The 18,629-nt window shown below is 36.5% G+C and overlaps 1 protein-coding gene across 1 annotated transcript in view; it reads left to right on the plus strand.

The window, feature by feature from the left end:
- The window catches only part of ARHGAP15 (Rho GTPase activating protein 15), a 601,263-nt gene that overhangs the window by 1,092 nt on the left and 581,542 nt on the right, over positions 1-18,629 (plus strand). The gene's annotated exons all lie outside the window — the stretch shown is intronic.

Here is an 18,629-nt window from a genome sequence, read left to right on the forward strand (position 1 = left end):
TTTTGAAAGAATTTTAATAAGAACTCCAGATATGATCCACTCTTCCCTAGTATTATTTTTATTGTGCTGTTGAATGGGGGAATGATGGCTCCACAACACCGATTTTTTGTGTTATTAAAAAATGGTTACAGGGTTGATAAGTGACAACAATTCTTTTCTTGTATTATCTTTTATTGAAAGACACATATAAATGTTTTTTGATATGGTCAATTTAGTAGGAAATTATTCGGTATACTAGTACACTCTATTTTAAGACCTCTTCAGTTGTCAATACTGAGGCTAGCTACTTGTTGACTATTAAAAGGCTCACACACACACACACAAATAGAGATTAGGACTTGGTGTTCAATACGTGTTTTATTGTTAGAGGGTAGGGAGACCCTGGTAATATGTATTTGCTCTGATATTCTGATTAGTTTTTCAATTGGTTACATTTCCACACAATGGAAAGCATTATTTAAATCTGTCTTCAATATTGTGATTCTGAACCTCTGCATCTACAGAAGCTGTATAATTCAGATAGTTTTGGTTGATATGTTATTACTTTCATTTTATTATAAAAGAACATCACATGAATAAACATATGTAGTCCTTATGCATTACCAAGAGTGACTATCCACATAAACATTTGGCACTGAAAAAATGTCCACTGCAGTTTTTTAAACCATTTCATATTTTTAAAAGCCAAATTCCTTGTTAAATGATTGTTTCTTGAAGAAACTGTCAAATTAAAATATAAATATCTTATGAAGTATGTGTAAAACTAAGAATGAATTACGTAGCTCAATATGGATTTATAAAGAGCAACAATTAGCACTGATGGACATATAAACTGAGATACTCTCAGAATTGTTTGTAAAAACAAGTAATGCATTATCATTTGAACATACAGACTGAATCCTAAAGAGAGTCAAGTACAAATGAGGTATTACTATAGGTTACTATACCTTTACACATTTTAGGTGAATAAATAAACAAATTTTGGTGAAATGAAACAATGCAGAGAATCTTATTTGGAAAGTAATTTCAAAACTGATTTATGAAAAGTATATCATGCTTTTCCACTTGGGGCCAGCATTCAGCAAAATTCAGAAAGGAGAATTTTTTTCATTGATAGTCCTCCTTTATTCTTTTTGAATGCTTTGATTTGGAACGGCCTGCTCTGTCCCTAATTTAGAATCTCACAGCCTTGGTACCTAGAAGGACAGACCCCACTTGGCTCCTTCCATCCACTTCAGTTGTCCTTAAAATTTACTCATCCTATTTCCCAGCACTTAGAGCATCTGATAAAAATAATCCATGCTCACAGGAGAAAGCTACAGAGCTTTGTTTCTTTTTACTTCTTAGCCAGGCCTCCCCTCCCTGGTATAATTTTAATAAGGTCATTCAGGAGACAGATCCAAAGGGACAGCTACATGTTGAAGACTTCATTCAGGTGAAGAGAATGATACCATGGCAAATAGATGGAGGGTGGGGGATATTTGGGGGCAGGAAGAGTGTTTTGTTAACCATTGGTCCTGCTATGGTATTTAAACACAGTGTGTCTTATATGAAGGGTCCATAGAGATGTATTCATTTCTCTAAGATATTCCTGAATAAAATATACACCATTCTTGTAGAGGATGAAAATTAATTGCACTATGCCTTAACACTATTTTCATATTCACATACACTTAGAAAATACTTAAATAATCCATTGGTTAATATATATGCATTTTAAAAATAATTTAATATTCTGAATTTAAATCTTTGGGTACCAGAAGCATATTTTTTTTGCACTGAACAATAATACATGTTATAGAGCTAGACTTTAAAATATATTTACAAGTATTCTAAATTTCAGTTTAGAGTTGGCAAAATGCCTTTTTTTTTTTTTCAAATGATGGAAAATGAGTTGAAATTAGTTTAGGCAATAGAGATAGTCATTAATTTGTATAACTTTAAAACCCAAGGAAAGCAAATTCAGGCATGGTAGAATCTAGGAGCTCACACAGGATTGTTGATTGGGTTGTATTTTCTTCATTACTCAGATCTTTTTTCTTTTTCTTTTTCTTTTTCCAATGTGCTATAAGCCCTCTCTGACAGAAGTTCACAGAATTGACTAGAAAGTGTTAGGTTTACATTTACATTACATTACATTACATTACATTACATTACATTACATTTACATCTGAAAGGGTACATTTGACCCTTTCAGATGTGTTGCAGAAATTTGGCTTTCCCCTATCACCACTGTGAATGTCTCAGATTGAGATCTGATTGGACAGAATTTTGTCACATGACCATGGTAGAGCTCATCATTGACCCTAAGACACTAGCACCATGAGTGACTGGATTGGGTCACAGGTCTTCTCTAGCATGGAGGGGCCTCCTAAGCCTGCAACACATGTACTTTTTGCTGAACGGAGGTGCCTCCACACAGAAACTTAAATGCTTTCCCCAGAAGAAAAGTGGCTTTATTTCTTATAGGTAAAAGCCACAGAACTCTACTACGCAGCTTCATATAGTCACACTTAAAAACAGTGCGTATTCAAATTCTCTGAACTTTATAATCAGACAGAAATACAGTATCAGTTTAAAGGTAGGTTTGAATGAAGCAAGTGTTTTAATTAAACTGAATTTTAAAGTATTTTTCAAGAGCTACCTCATAGATGAACACCTGTCTCAACATTTTTCTTCTAGGAGTTCATAATCTATTATGATTGTTACATTAATAATTATTATAATACAAGTGAAATTTGTCCAATACCATATGAGGATTCAGAAACTCATGAAACATTTGTATTCCAGTTATGTGCCAGGCAATAAATTAGAGAATTTCCAGGTGTTATATCACTTGATTATATCCTATCAGAGAAATCAGGACAGTTTGGGAGGAAAGATTTGTAGTAGTTTTCAGAGACAGCTAGGATTTGGGATTTGAGAAACATTCCAGGGAACAGAAAGGGGATACGTCCAGATACAAAAGTCAGAGAATTTCCAAGGAAAAATGAGTTGACTAGTTTTGGTAGCTACAAATACAGTAGTAGGAGATAAGGCCAGAAAGACCGTTTGAAATCCTAAGAGAGTAGACCTGCTGAGCAGATTATGATGAAAGGTTGTAAGTAACAATAGTAGTGTTAAGCAGGGGAACTACGTAATTGGAAGTCCTCATTTGGATGATGGGCTAGCCAGCATCCGCATTTATTTGCTTCTTGCATAGATCTCCCTGCTGGCGGCATACTCCTCAGGGCAGTTTGCAGAAATGGTTGCAGTCAGAGAAGGTAGATATTCCTGTATGGTCAAGCGCTGGTTCCCCTCCCCAGGTGCCTTGAGGTCCTTAGACAGGCTGTGGTTATAATGATTTTTCTTTAATTTTATGGACATATTTTTGTTCTTTGTTTTGTTTTGAATTTAAGAATAGGTGATGCGGCAAGAGGTTCAAAATCAAAACCTAAATATAAAAATTATAGAAAATAATCTTTCTTCCATTCCCATTTCTATGTACCTCTATCCACCCCCTTTAATCCAGTAGGGAACCACTTTTCATAGTTTTTCTTTAATCTTTCACAGTTGCATATACTTATATATAATGTAAGTGCATATATCCTCCTTTATTATATTAAAGGTAGCATATTATACACACCTCTCCACTTTGCTTTTTTTTCCTTTTAATAATATCTTAGAGATATTTCCATAGTAAAAATGAGAAACTGTTCAATTTTTTCTCTCTCTTAGTATTCCACTGCGTGGATGTATCAGATTTTATTAAAAGAGTCATGGGTGTCTTCAATTTTTCCTAATGTAATGAATGTGTTAATGAAATTGTGTGTGTTTTCAAATATATCCTTGGGATGAACTTCCAGAGATACTATTTACTTATAAGCCAAGAGACAAAATAATTTGTCTCTTGGTTTATAATCTAGAATGCTGGTAGAAGCTCTGTAACTTTTCCAATGGATTGTGTTGCCAAACTTTTCAGGTTTTGCTAATGGGTAGAAATTGTATCTCAATGTAATTTTATTGGTATTTCTGTCATTATGATTGAGATTGAGCTTACTTTTAAAAGATTAAAGATATGCTTGCTTTTCTTCTTTTTTTAGAAGATTTTATTTATTTATGAGAGAGAGAGAGAAAGAGAATGAGAGGGAGGAGTAGAGGGAGAGGGACAAGCAAGCTCTATGTTTGGCTTGGGGCTCGACTCGATCTCAGGACCCTGCGATCATGACCTGAGCTGAAACCAAGGGTTGGACACTTGCCCAACCCAGCCACCCAAGTGCCCCTACTTACTTTTCTTAATAAGATAATGTATCCTTTCTCAGTTTTTAAATTAAGGACCAAAAGCATTAATGAAGTTCAAACCTTAGAGGGAGATGTCAGAGAAGTAAGAAATTGGGGATAGCCTATGTAAAATACTCTTTTTTTAAGTCTTGAAATAGGTAGTAGTTAGAAAAGGGATGAAACATGAATGTTGAAGTGAAGGAGAAGAGAAAAGGAATGGAAATGAAGGAAACAAAGGCAATATATCCAGAAAGCTGACGAGGTCTCAGAGACTAAAGACAGTTGCCTGTCATCATGAGTTCAAGTAGATAAGTTACCAGATAAGTTAACCTGAACCTGAAAGGAGAGCACTTTAATGAGTGTGTATGTGGATGATGGGATAGAAAGAGGCATTGAGGAGGCAAAGTGAGGAAATATACACTTCATGGTTCCAGTCTCCTCTAACATTGTAGGAAAGCTCATCTGATGAGCCAAAGAATAAGCAGAAAATCTTATTTTTAAAATGGACCTTGTCAATTACACATACTACTATTGCGGGTTTAAAATTGATTTTTTCTTTTGGTGGGCATCAGCCCAATTCAATTCAATTCCGTAAATAATTTTGAACTCTAAGTACACTGTGTTGTGCTAGAAATTATTGGGGACACAAAGAATCAATGTGCTATCTAGCCAATGAAAACTTTTTAGGTAATTTAGTGCACAAACACAAGAATTTAAGCATAAATCTATATGTATAAATGCAGTGCTATGGAAATATCACAGGACATTTTATTCTCAGAGTCTCAGACTCATTTTGCAAAATCCAATGGTCATTTACATGTCTTTATATTATCTACTATGTGAGCTGCAATTGAACATTCCTGCCCTCTTGAACCTCTCCCTTCATTTGACTCCCGGATATTTCGTTCTTTCAGTTTTTCACCAAACTAACTGGATGCTCTTTCTCTGTCTCCTTTGATAAATCTTCCTCATCATTCAACTCTAAATATTGGAATGCCTTGCACTCAGTCTTCAGATTTCTATCTTTTTAGCCTTGGCTCTTGTCTTCTAAGTTTATTCCCAGGCAAATGTCTTACCATGCCATGAGTTTAAATATGATCTGTATTCTAGTTATATCTCGAGATCAGAACTTTTTCTTAGCATTATAACTATAAACACAACTACCTACTCATCATCTTCACTTGAATGTCACTTGAATGTCTCATTGAGATAGCAAAATGATTATGTTCAAAACTAATCTCTTACTTATTGCCTGCTTGCCCCCAACCCAACTCGCTTCTTCCCTATTTTCATCCATCTCAGTTAATGGCACCACCATTCATCTATCTGTGAATTACTTTCAGTTATACTCTTACCCACACATTTCCTACTCCAGACCACATTCAATTCATCAGCAATAAGCAGAGCCTATAAAATTTTTATTTAGATCCCATTATCCTGTTTACTTAACTTTTCTCAACAGCGGCTTTTGAAAAGTTACATATTTTTTTCAGACTCAAGGTTCGTTATTTTTTGTCAAATATTTGTTTGTTAGTTGGTATAATGATTTTTCCTAAAAAAAAAAAACTGTTAAATGAATACAATCTGTGGCATGTAGTAACATCACAATTTTAGATAAAACTATACTCATCAATTCACTTTCTACTTTTAAGTGAGAGAGAAATCATATAAAACATGGAATAATTTTGGTTTGCACACGTTTCAATGCCCTCAAGAATGTTGGAGAGGTGGCAACTTCTAGAACATTCCAGAACCTTCCACTCAGGGTTTTTGTTTGTTTGTTTGTTTTGTTTTGTTTTGTTTTTTTTCCAACCCTAGAGATGTTTTTCTGTGGTATCATTGACTATTAAGTACACTCCATGGGCAAGAATACTGTAAGTCTCACAAACATTGAAAATATTGCCAGAGGAAATAATACAGGAAAAAAAGACATTTAATCAATACAATAATCATTTCTATGTTACATTTTATATATTATTTATTTTTTATTTTTACTTAAAAATAATTTTTTATTACTTATGTGAACTGGTTTACTTTATTCATATATTTTTGTATTTATAAATGTTGATTGTATATCTTGGGCTTTTCTTTAACAGCTTTCCTCTTAGGAGGAATGAATCAGACATTAAGCAAGGGGTAAAATATAAACTGAATTATCCCAAATCCAGTTACCTTTTACCACTTCTACCACTGACACTACAGAATCTTCTTGACTCATCTTCTTGCTTCTACATTTCATACCATACTTATTTCCTAAGAAGTAGCCAGAGTGACCTTCTTAAGACTTAAATCCTATAACTTTCCCAGTTAAAAAAAAAAAAAAAATCTAAATGACTTTCTATTTTATTTCAAATTAATTCAATCTCCTTTAATGACTTGCAAGGCTCTCTCTTTCTCATTACTTTGCTTTCATTTTTCTAAATAGCATTTTGGATATAGGGAATTATTATTATTATTTTTTGTCTACTTGCTTGGTGGCTATTTTCAACTTAAACTGAATCGTCTATGAGCATATTGACCTTGTCTGTTTATTTGCCATTGAACATCTAGAAAGTAGAACATGGTAGGCAGATGATAAACACTCAATGAATATTTGATTAGTGAAAAAATAAATGATATAAAAGTTGACTCTGGACTGTAGAGTCAAAAAGGCTTTCTGGAGATTTGTGACTTCTTCTGGGTCTGAAAAAAAATAGTATAAATTTAGGAAAAGAGAAGCTAGAAAGAGAAGCTAATTCAAACAAATGACAAATGATGGGTATGTTTTGAGTAACCTTGCAGTGATGAAAGGTTGGATTGGAAGACTGAATTCATTATATGCTATAGTGCCTTTCTGAAACGCAGAAGAAATGACCCACCGTCTGAAAACATACTGCCATAAACTGATGGAAAACACCAATCATCTTCAAGCATTTAAATTTTAAACTATTTCACTAAAACCATTAATTTTATGTTTACTGTAAATTAATTTCTTAAACACAGAGAGAACTTTTTGTTCTAGTCTCTACTGGTATAATGTTGAACTTAGACTCAAATGAGATATCTACTTAAAAGAGCTCTGAAAGGTTGAATACTCAGGAAATTGGGTGCTGAGTCAAGGGGAAATTTTGTGTCTGCTAATTTATCTTTCTGCATTAGTTTTATATTATAATGTAAGGGCTACAGTCAGAGCAATGGAACTCTTTTTTTTTTTAAGGTTTTATTTATTCATTAGAGAGAGAAAGAGAAACATCACACACAACGAGGGGGAAAGGCAGAGAGAAAGGGAGAAACAGTCTCCCTGTTGAGCTGGGACCCCCTACACCCCCCTCCCCTCACCCACCCCACCCCGCTCTGTGGGGCTGGATCCCAGGACCTGGAGATCATGACCTGAGCTGAAGGCAGATACTTAACCATCTGAGCCACCCAGGTGCCCCTGAGCAATTCATCTTTCTGCTAAAGGCAGTAGAAAATCAAGTAATCTGAGTTTCCATATAATGTTACCTATTCATGCATGGATGGCTGTCTTAAGTGGAATACAGGAGAAAAATGAGTGTTGATTACCCCAGTGGTGTCTCCAACACTGTGTTAGGTACTATGGTGTTACAAAATATAGACAATATTTTCTCATTCTCAAGATGCTTACAGTAGCGTGAGACATTCATCAATATACATTAGAGTGACATTGTAAACAATGATCACCATAGCTATGATTACGATAGTATGTTATATATTAGGTGTTTTGCCTACCTAATAGTATCTGATAGCCACAAAAATCATGTAAAGAAGTTAGTACGTCCATTTTAAAGATAAGGCAGTTAAAGGTAAGTGGCTAAGTGCCCAAATTTACAAGGCAGTGTGGTAGAGTATGTCATGATTTAGAGGCATATTTGGGTTAAATCCACAAGTAGACAAAATCCATGTTATTTTCACTCTGCCATGCTAACAACTTCTAAGCCAATTAAGTGTCAGCAGTTAAGAAATGCTGGACTTCATTCCTGAGGCCCTAAGGTCTGAAAGGGTCTAAAATGATCCTGCTTTGTTTTCTGTCTAAAACGATACCATCTGTGGAAAACCTGTTTCTTGTTTGCTGCGTATATTGCCTTCTGTAAAGATGTTATACAACATGTGAGGAAGAAAACATTTTTTGCCTCTGCTTCTGTCACATTGCAGGTGCCTTTTCTATTTCTCTTTTCTTTTTACTGTAGACCTATGTCTCTCCTCAGCCTGCAAATCCCCCGAATACTTTCTTAGATCTGGTAGCTGATTATGAAAGCAACTAGCTACAAATAGATATTCAGTATTTGAAATGTGCCTTGTCTAAAGTGAGTGTAAAACAACCATATTTTGAAAACTCAGTACAAATAAAAAGAATGGTAACATTTTTACATTGATTATATGTTGAAGTTATAAAATTTTAAAATATTGAATTAAATAAAATATATTATTAAAGTTAATTTCATCCACTTCATTTTTCTCCTGTAATGTGGTTGCCAGAACATTTAAATATTTTCCCATTACCTGGCTTGAAATTGAATGAATGAGTAAATAAATATACAAATAAAATTCCTCAAAGATAGTCCTTCAAGTTCTATCTTTGCCCTTGGCCTTTCTCCCAATGCTGTTCCTCATTTTTAGTTGTCCCTTGATGCCATTCCATGGAATCCCAACAGCAGTGCAAACTGGATATGCAGCAAGTTAGCCCCTAATCTCCCTACAGAATCCTTCTCTTTCTCCTGCTAACTTGAGTTAAGATGTCCCTATTCCTGAAATTACCTAAACAAGTAAGCTTGGAATCTCTGTGGACCCCTGTACGCTGCTTGTTCCATACACATCCAATCAGTTGCCATGTTTTAGGGGCATCCATTTCCTTCTCTCCATTTCACTTATTGTCACAGTTATTAACTTGGTCATCCATTAAGTCTTGTCTAGACTACAGCCAAAGGGGTCTTACTTGCTTTCATACTCCTGTGTCTCTTACTCCTTTACTTTGCCTCTTTCAGATTCACTTTATGTCTTCAGGGTGATGGTTGGGTTCAAGTTAATTAATACATTTATATTCTATTTAGAGTTTTAAAAGTGGTTTTATATACATTATTTTATGTGATCACTCAGCAAGCTAGTAAGAAAAGCAGGAGATTTTCATAGATTTAATAGAAGAAGACAATGAAATATAGAAAAATTGAATTGTTTCAGGACATGTCAAGAACATATTTTTCCTAAGTGTTTTCTGGTTTCTGAGCCTGTGCTCTAAATACCTTATTATCACTGTAAGGGATAAAAAAAAAAAAAAAAAAAAAAAGGTTCTGGAACAGAATCTGGTCAATTGATTGGATGGAGAGAAGAGAATGAGTGGTCCCACAACCTGGCATTTGATGCCTGTCTGAGATCTCTGGGCTCCACCACTTGCTAGATACAATCCATGGTATTTTGTGTGAGTTACTTAATCTCTTGAAGACTGAGTTCCCTCATCTATAAAATAGGGAGTTTCCTCACAAGATAAAAAAGAAAATAACACGTGTAAAGAACTTTGCCTAGTTTGTAGCAGAAAATCATTGCTTTAAAAAAGGTTAAATGTAGTGTGAATAGTAGCTGTATAATAGTAACTGTTTTATCAGGTTGCCTAGAATCAAATGATGATCATATTTTTCCTTCATTATGATATAAAAATCATGGCAGGATAATTCTGGTTTATTTCAATTCTAAGTATTATGATAACATTATGAAACCCATCAAGAGCAATTTCTTGCGATTAGTTTCATTTCCTCAATACAGCTGCGTGGGAGAATATAGTATGGCCATGTGGAGGAGGAGAAAGAAGTCTCTTCTCTTGTTTATTTACCAATTTTTGGTTGATATGGAAATTTTCCTTCAAACAGTTCAAGATGTGTCCCCACTGAAGATACCCTTTAGTTTTGAAGAATTAATCCATCACACAGGCTATTTATTTATTTATTTATTTATTATTTATTCAGGCATCAAAGCAAAGTTTATTGGGCAGTAGTACCAAGCTCCTGAAGAGAGGGGACCTGAGAGGGTTGTCCACACAGAGCAGTTTATTTATTTTATTTTTTATTTTTTAAAGATTGTACTTACTTATTTGTCAGAGAGAGAGACAGGGAGCACAAGCAGAGGGAACAGCAGGCAGAGAGAGAAGCAGACTCTCTCCCAGTGTCCTGGGATCATAACCTGAGCCAAAGGCAGCTGCTTAACCAACTGAGCCACCCAGGTGTCCCCACACAGCGCAATTTCAAAAGTGGTAGAGAACCATTGACTCTTGGACTTGAAATTAAAGTGAAGCAAAGAAAAACTACAGATAAGGAGAGAGACAAAAAGTAGAATTCTCCTCATGCATTTTCAGTTTATATAAGATTTTTCCTAGAGTGGCAAGGTGGTGACATAAATGGTTCATGAGGCAGATATCCTGGGATCCTAGTAAAGTGATTCTGAAAAAAAAAAGGAAAAATAAGAAAGAAATTTGGAAGGTCCAGAGTCTAGTTTGCTGACTCAGTTAGAGAAGAGTTAGAAGTGTTTTGTTTTTTTCCTTGGGGAATCCTGCTCGGGATACGATGTGTGGAGGTTGAATGACTTCATAGATCTCAGTCTTAATTCTGAAAGCAGTCGGTGTCAGCATATTGGATTATAATGAGAGCAGTGTGGCAGTGGGAAGTGACAGACCAAATGCTCAGTGACAATGGTGTTGTCCTTGGAGAACTGACTCTATATCCTATAGACCAGAAGGCTTTAGGGTAGAAGTCTAGCTTTAAGAAGGGGGATTAGTAAGTGGGCCATAGTTTCCAGAGTGAGAAATCAGCTTGAAAGGAGGACTATAGACTGGTCAGCATGGCAGGTGGGTGGAGAGGATGATTTGAGGCAGGGAAGGTGGGGGGCGACATGCAGTAATTGTTCTGACTTCCCCTGACTGTGGTGCACTGTATCCTAGGTCCGTGTGGCATATTTTGATGTGGAGAAGTAGGAAAGAAAAAAAAGAATCCAGTGACACTTGGGACTGGAAATCACAACCATTCTAACATGGTAGCCAACCTGAACTTGTTGGAAATGTTCATGGTACTGGGGGGTTTCAGGCAGACACCAGGTGCCTGTAATGCTCTCTATACAGTACAGAGCCATGCTGACAAATACAGTGATTTTAAAGAACTCACAGCCAGTTTGGTCAGAAGAAACACATAACTCAAATAGAGAACAGAACACAATAGAAGTCAGGATATAATTATCTGCTAAAATGTAGTAGGAACAATAAAGGAGGTGAGAACAGGGAGGGGAGAAAAGGGCAACTTGCTTGGCAGTAGCAAAGAGCACAGCAGAGTACCCGACTCCTGGTAATATGAGATCATGCTGAAAAAGTTATACAAATAGAAGAAATAATACTAGTCTCTGAGGAACCTCTTTCTAAACCAGTGGTACAGGTACAGTCTCTTGGTTTTATCCCCCATTTCTAATCCCACCAGCATGGGTGGAAAAATGAGATATAGAAAATTATACTGATTTAACCTGCAGCAGAAACTGCTGTATCCGAGAGAACTTGCCCTGTTTACAGGATGTAGAAGCTGCCCCTCCCCCCACAGCCAGATGACTGTTACCATACATCCTTGACCATTTTTCTACGTCTTCTGATTTTTCAAGGGAAGACACACAGATCTGCACATGTTTCTCTTTTTTTAAAATACAAATCCTCATTTTTCTATTGGAAACTGATTCAAAACATTCTAAAACATTGTTCAGGCCCAACAACATATGTCTGTGGGTTGAATTTGGTTGGCAGTCTGCCAGTTTTCCACCTCTTCTTGAATTTATAGCTACTCCTAAGAAAGCAGGAGCAGAGTGTCATGATTAGAAAGAACTAGACTCCTCCGGATAACTTCCGTATACAGGATAAATCTTAGTAAAGGCTCAGAGACTCACCAACACATTTGATTATTCTACCAAAAAAATTCCATTTTTGTATAGACTTTTCATTGAGGCTCTTGTTTCATTTGTCTAACTTCCATGAGTAGGTTCCTTTTCCTAACTTGAAAGAACCGATGTTGTTCTATTGCTAATGTTCCTCAAGGCATTTTTTTAAAAAAGATTTTATTTATTTATTTGACAGACGCAAATCACAAGTAGGCAGAGAGGCAGGCAGAAAGAGAGGGGGAAACAGGCTCCCTGCTGAGCAGAGAGCCCAATGCAGGTCTCAATCCCAGGACCCTGGATCATGACCTGAGCCGAAGGCAGAGGCTTTAACCCACTGAGCCACCCAGGCGCCCCTCCTCAAAGCATTTTTTAATCATTACAAGATGGCTCCAAAAGTTAACTTTTCTAAGTAATAGCAGGTAGAGTCATCCTTAATTTGCCTGGTATTTTCAAAGTCATGTGATATAAGATATGGACCAGAATATGGACACTTGCACGGGTGCATTGTTGTAGGGGAGATCGAAGAGATGTATATATCTTAGGTAGTGAAGATAATCTAAACAACAGTTTAAACACATGTACACACTCACATGCACACACATGCACATGTGAAATCCACAGAGTGCTAGATGAGGAAATGTGGGATGGGTGTGACTGTGTAACCCATTTCATCATACAAGTTGTGAATAGATCGGCATCACTAAGCCTCAGAAGTAGATAAGACAAAGAATGTAAGCAAATAAAGGGAGGACAGAAGGAAAATAAAAATTACTGTTGAATGATTTTTAAATAAAATAGGTGATCTTGATAGCCATTTTAAAATTCCAGATTTTTTATGCATTTCCTTTTGACTTCAATGCAGCCAAGCCCAGATTCTGTATTTTGCTTTGTGAGGAGCCTAAATTAAGATAGATATTTGGTTATACTACCTCAAATTATAATAACACTCACTTAACTGGAACCTAGCTGGATAGATAATGTATCTAACCATCCCCTCTCCCTTTTCCCTCCTGGGGTGAGGTCCTTGAATTCCACTTTGAGGAAAGAGAAGCACCCTTTGTTTAAATCGGAGCTTCAGCCCCTAATAACTCCTGGGTGGAGATTCCTGATAATGCACCTGAAGTGCTTCAAGAAATTAAGGCATCAAAAGAGTTTTTTCAGCCTAGAAAGGAAAAGATACATTTTGCAAAATAAATACACTTGGCATATTAAAGGATGTTCAAAGGCAAGAATTTAAAAGCTCAATCAAAAACTTTCAATTTAAATACTGTGAACTAGTAAATATTTTTTGCCATTTTGATATTCTTGGCTTCATGAGAGGAAGCCTCACTGCCCAAAGATTTCAGATTAAGTTTGAATGAAAACAACAAAATTTTGTGGAATTTGTTTGTTCTCACACCAAACATCCTTTGAGGTTTTACAAGCAAGAGAAATGTTTTCCAAAGGTTTAAACTGATGTTGTTTTATTCACACTTATCAAGTTCATGATATAAACATTAAAAAAAAAAGCACTCATGATGAAACACTCACAATAGACCCAGATTACTTGTAGTATGATCCTATTGGGTTTTTCCTTTATATAAAAGAATTCATTTTTCAGTATCTACCTACCTAGCCACGTAGTCACTTCTCTTCTCACTTTTCCCAACTATGATCAATATCCCTTCCCCAACCATCAACAAATTCCAAAGTGAAATGCATTTCCAGAAAACTTAGTCAGAACAACAATATTTGCAAATATGACCTGAGTAGCAATGGGGTTTAAAAATAAGAAGATACTGTAGTAATTAGTCATAATTTTAGAACAAAGCAGATATAAAATAAAAAAAAAGAAGAGCTTTATGTAATTCTAGAGACTTGTTTGTCAGCAAAGTTCAGCGTGCATCTCAGTCACTGGGGTGAAGGGCAAACATGTAGTTTCTCAGACTCCTCTTTGGTGTTGCTGGACGGGAGTCTTTGGAATGTGCAGTAAAATCTGTGTGTTTATGAAGCTTCTCATATTGACGCTTGAGAATGGCGGATCCATAGCTTTCTTACTCCTATCTAGAAAGCAATTTGTTCCTTTTCGACTGAAGTTATTTCTGACCCTAACTCCTGGGAGAAATCTTAGCTTAATGCAGGTAGTCTTTAGCTAATTCCAGTGGAAAGGAGTTTGGTGAGTTCAATGTTAAATTTATAACAAGCGATCATGGCATTGGTCTGCACTTGCGATGCCTACGTGGGGTGTGTCTCCCCTTGTTTACCAGTCCCAGTCCTTCAGCAAGTCATGCCCTTCCTCATTAGACATTTGTTTCGTCTTCAACCACAGCTTCTTCTGCTGGTAACCCGGTCATTCATGGCCTCATCCTCTTGGTAGGGTTTTTCCTTTATATAAAAGAATATCTCTACTGCCAGTCTTCCTTCTGGATAATTGAGACAGGTCTGACCAAATATCCAGTAACGGCCCTCTGACACTTAATAACAAACCTCCTAGTTGATAACAGTCTGCAAATCTGAACTTCTGAGTACTGCCCTTCTCAGATAACCAGTGGTGGTTTTTTCTTACCTGTCGGGTAGATCTTTCTATTCAGCTTGAACCCCAATTGCCAGTGTTTCTTGATATATGTGATTATCGGACACAACTGCATCTCTTGTCAATGTTTGTGGATAGGAGAGCTCTCCAGTATCTGTTTACTTCTGATGAAGAGCCAGATCTTGGTCCTTTCTCACTTCAATAAACCATGAGAGATGGCTGCTCTTTCCAATTAGAGGAAATACATATATCTATATATATTTCATATATGCATATGAAATATTTATGAATTATCGCTATAGAAAGATACCCTATCTTACAGCAAACACAGGAATTATTTCCACAAGAATCACGTTTCTAAAAATAAAAGTTGAAACAAATCTTTTTAGAGGAAAATACAGGAATAGTCTTTGTGGTCTTGGATCAGGCAAGGATTTCTTAAGAGGACAAAAGAAAATCACTAATCTTAAAAGGAAATAAATGATAAATTGGACAATATTAAAATTAAGAATGTCTATTGATGAAAATGTTCTATTAAGAGAGTAAAAGGTAACCCACAAGTGAGAAAAGATCATTATTGTGACATATGTATTTAAAAATGGCTTGTATCCAGAATATAAAAATAACTTTCACAAATCAGAAAGGACAAAGAACCTAAAAGAAGAACTAACAAAAGTTTTTTATAAGCACTTCACAGAAGCATATTACATAGCAATCAGCCACACAAATAAATGTTTGAGTGAAATAAACTCATTAATAAAAAATACATACTCTAGGTTTTCCATTTAGATTAATTTTAAAAATAGGAAAAACTAAGAAGACAGAATAATGATTATTTTTAGTGGTGTGGGTGGAGAGTGTGACTGGAAGGGGGCTTCAGGGGTGTCTGGAATGCTAACACTGTCGAGTTTCTCAGTTTGGGTGTGGTTACACGAGTGTGTTCAGTTTGTGACAATTCGTTGTGCTTTGTACAAAAGCATAGGCATACGCACACACACAAACTATTTAAAATGTATTTTATGCATACATTACTGAGCGAGAAACTAATTTTTTAAATGCATTAAAGGAAATTTACTGAAATATTTTATTTTAATGGTGTCATTGTCACAACAGTGGACAATGACATTACTGTCCCATTTTCAGACGTGTCCTCTTGGCACTGAAATCCAATCCAATCAATTCAGACTTTGAAGACAGGAGCATTAGGGAAAGACTAATCGGATACAATAACAAATTTGCTAAATAAAACAAATGTCAGCCATATTTGACTACTGTCAATTACTGACTCCTGTTAATTACTGTCAAACTCTAATTATGCAATATACAGCTTCTCCATATTTTAACCTGGGCTGGCCAAGATAGAGCTAGAGGGATCCCGGTGTATTACAATCAGTGCGTGATTAGATTTAATCAGCTTGATGAAAGGGCTTTGCAACTGAGTCACATCCTTTAGGAAGCAAATGCTATGAAACATGACATCCCAGGAAACGAGCAATCACAGGTTGAAATGTACTTTTTGCCCTTGGTACTCCCCCAACAAAGATCAGAGAACCGGCCCTGTCCCAGAAAGTTTCTGAGACTGCTTGTTTTGTCAGTGTTTCCTCATACTGTGACTGCTGAGCAACTTGTTCTACAGCCAATGTTTTCTCCTTAAGTGACATTTCATCATCCAGTGCCCTAAGATAGTCACCCTGTTTTCCCTTAATTGATACTTGTACGCAAGAGGCGGAAAATGGCTCAGCATTTCTTGCTAGATTAGGTCAAAACTGACAGAGGAAACAGAGGGAGGATTGCATTACTTATGCCCCTTGTGGTTCTCCTGTGTATCAGGAGATTGCCATTTCATAAAATTTCTTATGCTGCCTAAACATAATTACAATAGCACAGGCATTTTATTCCTATTTGCTTTTCAATTTTGTACTACTTACCTGATCACTGGAGGGAAATTCAGAAGCAGTTCTACTAATCTTCACTTCATTTTTCTTCTTTGTCCTCAGTAATAGAATTGTACCCTTTGATAGCTAGCTCTTCCTTAAAGGCTTCATTGTGTCCTTCCTATGAAGTTTCCACCTCTCTCTCTTCATTTAATTGGTGACTGGAAGCATTAAACATGCACCTGGAGGTTCAAAAGGTGGTTCCTGAAGTTCTGGAGTATTTTTTTCCCAGATCACTTCTCCGGTGCTCTTATCATAAGATCAGTGTTTACAAATAGATGCTATGCTATTTATTCTGATTTGAAGTTCATTAAGAAGCATCCCATGAGAATGCTACCGTTCTGCAGTGGCTAGGGATCCAATTCTCTGGGTGTCTCTTCACCAAATCCTTTGAGGGGCATTTTGCCTGAAACGAATCATCAGAGGTTCCCTGGGCTCTATAAGACAACAGCCAGATTCTTTACTAGAAATGGCAAGATTCTCCTCATCTAACAACTATCTTTCCCTCACTTTCCTGCTTCCCATCTGCCACTATTTGTTGTGGATATTCACTCCTGTTTTCCTTAAATCTGGTGATCTCAGCCTGTGTTGCCCTTGATATCCTTTCTCTGCCTTTTGGATCTTATTTTTACACAACGTCAAGGTCAAATGTGACCTTCGCCTTAAGATTTTCCTCAGTCCCATCTTCCATCGCACTCTTAACCAGAATCCACAGTAGGCAAATGTGCTTATGTCTGTGCCTGGGGTTTTCAATAATTGTTGTAGAAAATGAGGGACCTAATAAGTCTATTTTTCAGGTAAAGGCTCAATAAATACTTGAAATGTAAATCGGTTGCTTTGCTTCCAATAAGACGGAGACTAGAAGGCTAAGGTCCCCAGGGGATGAGAGATGGCAACAAGATACCATGATCTAAAAAAAGATCAAAGTTGCCTGTCACACAATTTTGTCTGGGACTTATTCTACTTTTAAAAAAATGTATTTTACTTGTCATATTCACCATTTGAATGCCCACGGGTAATGACAATAACTGTATTACAGTTTATCCATGCAGCTGACTTGCCAGATTTTGTCAGTAAATGCAGAATATCACTCTGATTCCCTGATTAAGTTAAGTTAAATAAACGCAAAGCCTTATTACCACATTTCCTATATATAACACCTGCCCAGTCAAAGACAATGTTACCCAATGGGGTGGCTATGGTCAAATTCCTTTACTATGATGTTCTTTTCTCATTATATTTGACATTTTTGAAACTGAGTTTTATTGCACTCTCTCCGCGTATGGAAGTGGTCTGGGGAAATTAGACTTAATAGAGATGTAGAAGCCACAGGGAAAAAAGAAAAAGAAAGTGAACTGGAAGGAAACTGAAATTAAAATGTTATTTTAGTAAATGGCTGCTGTGGTGGAGACGACAAACAATTGCGATGCAAGTTAATTACTGACCTGTCAGGAAAGTGTAGCACAAAGGTTGTGCCACACATTACTGGAGCTACCACGGCCACAAGTCATTTCCACAGGGGAACAAACAGACCGTGCTCTACCACAGATCAACATAAAATCCTTCCAGGGGATAGAAATGAATTTCTCACAGAAGTAATATTTGTCTGTGGAGTTTCCTTGAACTCCTTAACAGACCTGGAGAAATAGCACTTCCCACACATTCTGGGAAAGGAATGGAGTCATGCTGCCACAGAGGGCTCCTGTGTGTTGAGGGCACCATAGCTCTTGGTGGTTGGGGTGACCAGATAGCTCACTTGCCACGTGGTGAAAATTGAGGCTACCACTCATTGGATGGGAATTCCCTGGGGACACACTCAGAGCTTACTTCTGTGACAGTTCTCACAACATCTTCAGTGGTGATCCACATCAGGCAAGAGAGTCCTTCTATTTGGAAAAATAATATGAAGCATCTAAAGGAATTTGAAAGTCAAAGAAGACATTCTCTATTGTCAGAACGAATAACCCCGTTAAATTTTAAGATGGTCATTAAACGTACTCATTTAATTTATAAGAAAGAAAAAAAAGGCT

The sequence above is a fragment of the Martes martes genome (assembly GCF_963455335.1).
Source record: "Martes martes genome assembly, chromosome: 3".
Lineage (NCBI taxonomy): Eukaryota > Metazoa > Chordata > Mammalia > Carnivora > Mustelidae > Martes > Martes martes.